The sequence below is a fragment of the Ammospiza nelsoni genome, chromosome 15, assembly GCF_027579445.1.
Source record: "Ammospiza nelsoni isolate bAmmNel1 chromosome 15, bAmmNel1.pri, whole genome shotgun sequence".
Lineage (NCBI taxonomy): Eukaryota > Metazoa > Chordata > Aves > Passeriformes > Passerellidae > Ammospiza > Ammospiza nelsoni.
In genome coordinates this window covers 15,058,079-15,065,118 of record NC_080647.1, presented here as the reverse complement: position 1 = coordinate 15,065,118, position 7,040 = coordinate 15,058,079, and positions in this window count along the sequence as shown.

Sequence of the window (7,040 nt, the reverse complement as noted above, 5' to 3'; positions counted from 1 at the left end):
GCTGATCCTGTTCCACACTACTGTTAACAGGTCCGGCACAACTCCTTGGGCAGCTCCATGGAATGTGCTGATTAAGGCCTTATCAGTGGAGGGTCTGGGGCACCGCAGGAGGGCTTGCGCAGGAACACCCATTGCTCGGCACCCAAAGGAGTAAGCTGAAAGCATTGCAGTGGCCAGGAATATCCCCCAGACAAGCCAGCAGCCCTGCACACACAGATTTTGTCAGTTAGCAGCTTGGCAGTGAGGTTCACCTCTTGCATCCATGTGTTCTGCTGACTCTGACACAGATCAGCCGCATGGCTACACGAAGAGCAAAGCTGTGGGCATGAGCTGTCCCAGCAGACCTGTGCCCCAGGAAAGTCCCTGGGATGCAGACAGCCCATTTTATGGGGGAGAAGGTTGGCTGTCAGGGATTGGATTGCAGGTTTTGAGGACAGGAATTAGTGAGCAATGAAGTGAGGTCAAGGATCACTCAAGCCAAGAAACACCTTAGGCAGCATGTAGGGGAAAACCGAGAGTGAATAAAGAGACCAAGGAAGTACTGGAGGAGGGGAGGTTGATGCAGAGCTCCAGGAGATCAAAAAGTTGTGGATTTTAGTGGAGTGAGGCAAAGTTTATGGAAGAGGCACCACGGGCAGACAGAACAGCGGGACAGGCGGGGGCGTCCGTCTGACCGTGCCGGGCTGGAGCGCGTTTCTCGGGGGAGCCGAGCCGCTCCCACCCAATGCTGCCGAGGGAGCCCCGGCCCCGGGCACCGCCGGGCGCGCCTGCAGCGCCACCTTTGCCCACACGAGGGCGGCAGCGCGGCCCCTCCCGCCCGGCATGGGGCTGAGGGGACGGGAGCGGCGCCGGGGCCGAGCGGAACCGTGTCCTGATCCCCCACGGGACGCAGCCCTGCCGGGCCCGGGCAGCCGCCTCGCAGCGCTGCCTGTAAGGGCAGGAGCCATGCTGGCTACTGACACAGCCGCGCGGGCACTGCCGCTGCCTGGCCGCCAGACGGCGACCTCGGCCCGCGCTGCTGCTGCGGGAGTGCCTGAGGATCGGCCTGTGCAAAAGGGCAGAGCTGAGCCGGGGGTGTGACCCAAAGGACAGGGCTTAGCCCGGTGCCGTGACACAAAGGGCAGTGCTGTGCCCAGGGCTGTGACCCAAAGGACAGGGCTGAGACCCCAAGGACCAGGCTGATCCCAGGGATACCATGCAAAGGACAGGGCTGAACCGGGGGTGCGATCCTATGGATAGAACTGAGTTTATGGGTGTGACCCAAAGGACAGGGCTGAGCCAGGTGTGTGCCAAAGGACAGGGCTGAGCCTGGGGGTGTGACCCAAAGGACAGGGCTGTGACCCAAAGGGCAGAGCCCGGTGTGCGATCCAAAGGACAGGGCTGTGCCCACGGCTGTGACCCAAAGGACAGGGCTGATCCCAGGGATACCATGCAAAGGACAGGGCTGAACCGGGGGTGTGATCCTATGGATAGAACTGAGTTTATGGGTGTGACCCAAAGGACAGGGCTGAGCCCACAGGTGTGACCCAAAGGACAGGCTGAGCCTGGGGATACCACCCAAAGGACAGGGCTGAGCCCAGGGGTGTGACGGGCGTGACCCAAAGGACAAGGCCAAGCTTATGGGTGTGACCCAGAGGACAAGGCTGAGCCCAGGGATGCCACCCAAAGGACAGGGCTGAACTGGGGGTGTGATCCTATGGACAGAACTGAGTTTATGGGTGTGACGCAAAGGATAGGGCTGAGCCCAGGGATGCCACCCAAAGCACAGAGCCAAGCTCAGATTTGATCCTCAGAGGACAGAGCTCAGCTCCGGGCCACGACACCAAACCCACATAAACCTGTGTTTATGCCTGACATAAACACAGGCATCATCGACATCCCTGCCAGCTAAGACTGATCTCCAGGAGCCAAGTCACAGATGAACAGTTAAAGCTAACAACCAGAGTGTATAATCAAGCTGGTTTAGCTCTACCTGTCTCACTACAAAGTCAGAGGCATCAGAATTAGTTGGGAAAAAGACAGAAAATTATGTTCCTGTCGACACAGTTGGATGAGCTCAGGTACAACATCAAGTGTTGCATTGATGTAAATAGAGTTTGTGTCCTGCCTTCATTTGAGAAAGTTCATCTGTGAGTGTTCTTTTAGATTATGGCAAACTGATAAAAGCACAGAGAGGAATGGTCTAAATAAGCAGAGAAAGTTATGTTGGTGTACTACAGTGCAGATGAAGTTATCTCCCTAGACTCTAAACTTGGTGGGTAGAACAGGTATTTTCAGCACATGTGAGTGACTTAACAGCTTCCTGTTAGGTTCCTGTTTGTCCACTGAACTGGTCACAAACTAGTTATTTCAGGAAAAAAAGGCAAGCAATTATTTCAGTTACTTCTGTTTTTAGCTATACTGCACACAGTCTATAATAAATATTCCTTTTAAAGATGAACTGTTTTAGGGAATGTTTTCCTTTCACATAATCTACTATAGGACTCAGGACCAGGAATAAAAGGAGAAGGCAATACAGGTTTGTGTAACATTATTTCACACTCTTTCACCTTGTACTTGTAAGAGACAACAGAACCTCAGAGTTTCACCATTTCTCTGCTTTTAACACTTAAAAAGCCAGTGACACAGACTGTGCTTCCTTCTCAGCCAGTAGCAGACCTACATAAACTGATAGACCAAAGCAATGATCTCCATCATTAACCTAAAGTCAATCTGCAGTAATATAGATTTTGCTACATATTAAAACTGTCCTGCATAGGCACGTTTAGAAATTAAGTTGTTTGAAAGAACTAATCACACAATGAACTGCCTGCTTAAGGGGAGGGTGTATGATCATGCCAGTAGTGTCAATTTTTTTCCTAAAGGCCAGAAGCTTCCAAAGAATTAAAGTCTGTGGTGAGCAAGCTTTGAATCAGATTTTTTTTCCCTCCAGAAGTGGGCTTAGTTAAGGAGCTCAGGAATGCAGATTGTGAGAGTATTATTCATCTTGAGGAAAAAACCTCTGTGGATGACTGTACTTATTTCAGCTCTTATCACAGAGTTTGTATGATACAAGGCAGATCACTTGACCCAAACTTTTCATGGGTGGTCCTTAAAGGTTTAATTTCCTGTGTACTTGAAAACAGCATGGAGCAGATTTTCAGGAGTGCTAATCACTAACTGTTGTAATTGAGATGAGCGATAGGAGCCCTGAGGATCAAATGCTAAGGAGTGTTAAGAGTTCAAGCCACAGGGTGACAGCAGATCTCAGCTTGGGCACTGCACCAGTGCTGTGTTTAGCCCCACTGTTTTGGTAGGAATCCAACACCTCTCGAGGGTTTATGGAGATTTAGTAAGGTAAACACAAGACCACAGCAGATCATAGAATGGCCTGAGTTGGAAGTGACCTTAAAGACCATCCAGTCCCAACCCTCCTGCCAGGGGCAGGGACACCTTCCACCAGAGCAGGTTGCTCAGAGCCCTACCTAACCCGACAGGTTCTTCCAGGGATGGGGCAGCCACAGCTTCTCTGGGCAACCTGCCAGTGTCTCACTGCCCTCACAGTGGAGAAATTCTTCCTGACATCTAATCTAAACCTGCTGTCTTCAGTCTGAAGCCATTCACCCTGGTCCAGGTACTCCAGGATCTTGTGAAAAGCCCCTCTCCATGTTTCTTGTGGGCTCCCTTCAGGTACTGGAAAGCCACAATAAAGTCACCCAGATGGCTTCTTTTCTCTAGGCTGAACAATCCCAGTTCTCTCAGCCTTTCCTCCTGGGAGAGGTGTTCCATCCCTCTAATCAACTTGGTGGCCTCCTCCAGCAGCTCCATGTCCTTGCTGTGCTGGGGAGCCCAGAGCTGGAGGCAGCACTGCAGGTGGGGTCTGACCAGAGTGGAGCAGAGGGGCAGAATCCCCTCCCTTGACCTGCTGGTCCTGATGCTTTTTGGGCAGCCCAGGACACTCTTGGCTTTCTGGGCTGAGAGTGCACATGGCTGGGTCCTGTCCAGCCTCTCATCCCCCAGTCCTTCTTGTCAGGATAAGCAACAGTTAAAATGTTCAGTAAATTTTATACTACAAAATATAGTTCAGAAATAATTTTTAGGCAGTGCCACGTCACATCTAAAGAGAAAAAATAATTCAAACAGGTAGCTCCTGCTTTCATTAAAAGAAAAAAACCAGTTATCAGATTCTGATAGTTAGATCTTGTAACACATGCTATGCTTCATTCATGATTTCAAGGACCAAAATATTTGGTTTGGTTCACATGCAGCTCTTTTTTTTTGAAACTTGAAACTAGTTTAGAATTTGAAGACGTTTGTCAATTGTCATTTCCTAATTGCATACTTAACTGAAGTCACAGAATAACAAACTTGGCAAATCTTAAGTATTAAATTTAGGATGCAGCAGAAGGTATGCTCACAGGCTATACTCACATGCAATTTTGCATCTTAACTGCATAACTGTGTTTTGTGTAATCTATACAAAGGAAGTGAACTAATTTAATTATAGCACAAATGTTTTTTCTGGTAAGTCCATTTCCTTTATACGGATAATTAACTTTACTGGAAGTTAAATTGTAGGCATAAATTACTGAATGTGACAAAACTGATATTCTGTAGATCTGGTTTCACCTGCTCTGCATGGAAAAGCACTTGACTAGTGGTCTATGTTATGTTCTGATCAATATTTGTGGGTTTTTTTCCAGGAAAAAATATAATATTTACTCTGTCAATAAAACAGTTTATGTGCCACTTAATGCCACTGCTCTACTACAAAAACATTTTTAGTTAGGGTTTTTAATGCTTGCTTACTTACTTTTAAGACATACCATTGTTTTTGCTCTGGGATAAGCCTTTACTGTGGAGTGTTTGCTCCTGCCACACATCTAATTTCTGCTCAGAGTTATAGTTACTGTAGAACAGCATTTTCCCCCCTTTCAACATGTAAAAGCAGCTGCAAGATCACTGCGTTAGGTCATGCTGTGGAACACAAAATTGATTTGTTGCTTGAGCTGCCTTTCTCTTCTTATGGTTTCAGAAGCCTCCCATGAAGTCATTACCACTCCCTGATGTTACTGTGAAGCCACAAACTTTGTTACAGCATTCGAGGGGTCCCAGCAGCTGTCTGGCAGAATAAAACCCTGCAGCAGCATTTGTGTCAAAAATGAGCTGAAATCCTCGACAAAGAGTTCAGCTCCCAAGCTATAAGGAGGACGTGTCAGGATACAGCCCAAGCTGCAGAATACCTTAGTTATTTACTTTGCACTAAAGTATTGCACAGACCCTGGCTGAGGTCAGTCCTTGCCCAAGGAGTGTCCCTTCAGATCCCCTGTGAGCCTTGCCACTCATGGGATTCCATCCTCTCTGTAAATCCAGGCAGAGAGAACAAAGCCCTCTTGCACACTTATTTTACCATTGCTTGTTCTCAGCAAGCTCATTTGAGGGTGAGCAGCAGTTCTGTGAGTCACAATGTGCTGCAGTCATTAATACTCCCACTGTACTTGCAGTGCTACTGTGCTTTTCCTCTTAATACCCATAAGCTGTTGCTATTAGACAGCTTTGCAGAGCTATTAGAGCTTGTCCTGCAGCCTTTAGAGAAACAATTAATTATATTAGATGCTTCCATAAAAGCCAATTCCTCACACACGTAGCTACCTTCGGTGCTTTATAGTAACTACAAAAACAACTAAAACTGAAAAAAAAATGCCAAAAACAAACACAAAAAGAAGCCCTCTGATAAAGGAAAGGCCCAAAGCAGTCCCACTTACCAGGCAGAAGCAACTCCTTGTTTCACACTCTCTTCAGTATGGAAGCAACAGCTGTTTGCCATTGCCAAATTTATAGGAGCAGCCTCCAGAAGTGTGCTAAGGGTGGGTTTATATAAGGGCCCTGGCTAGGGAGTGGCCAGCAATGTGGTGGAGTTGTGGGGTTTGTATGTCCTTAGGTGGCTGGTGGTGTAGCTGTGTCATAGTGGAGTTAATGTGTGCTGTTGCTTAAAGAGAGGTAGCTCTTCTTTATAAAGCTAATATTTTAGGTCTAGAATACTTAGTTAAATGTTATTTATCCACTTTAAGTATAATTTCCTAGCTGGTTTTGTTTATGATTTATTGTCTTGTACCTCTTTAAGGTTGTTTCTAGCTGTAAGTACCTTTAGGTACAAGCTCTTCTGATTTATTTAATATTGGTAAAATATGACAGTTCTTAAAGAAGAAAGGCATTAGTACTGTCTAGTATGCATTTTCCCACTTAACTGTTACAGATACCTACTATGAGTTTTTGTAATTGCTCTCTTTTAGTTACTACCCTGTGAATTTTCTTCTTACTCTTTAACTAGTCCAAAGGGTTTATGTGGGGGATTTCTAGCTAGTGGTCTGCATTAGTATTATTTTTCTTTATATTTTCTCAGAGCTACTGTGTAATCAGTATCTCTGGGGCTTAGCTTTTGGCTGCCTGTGGTTTCCAATATGGAGTATTTATAGTCAAAATACTTATTCTGAGGGGCAAAGGTGTCTGCTGAAGGGGCTTGTGCAGTTTTGAGGATAGCAATTTTCAAGTTTAACCTTTTATGGTTTGTATACTTTGAAAACTGCACTGCAAAAGATCCTTGCTGCTTTTTCAGGTGTAAAGGTTGACAACATGGAGAGGCTTGGCATTGTGTCTGAGCTGTTCTGATGAGGAGTTACCACCAGAAAATGCAGAAGAAAGCCATTTTGGTTTTTTTTTGGTAGCTGGTTTGCTAGAATCCCACCAGTTCCTATAAAGTTTTAATTAATGATTTGAAATAATGGTAGAATAATAATATCATGCTTACAGATAGTTTTGCTTTTGAGTCAGTAAAAAAGTTTTGATTTTGAATCAGTCAAAAAAACCATCTGCCTATTCAGATGTTATTAAGACCAGTTAAATAGTAACTTTGGAGGTAGTGTACTTAAAACAGCATGGCTCTTTAGTCCTTTTTCCCCCCCCCCAGCTTCATTATAATTCAAATTCATGCAGTTACAGCTTGTGCACTTAAAAAATGTGCCAACTGCTTTCCCTCACAATGTAGCTTGTGACAAAATACC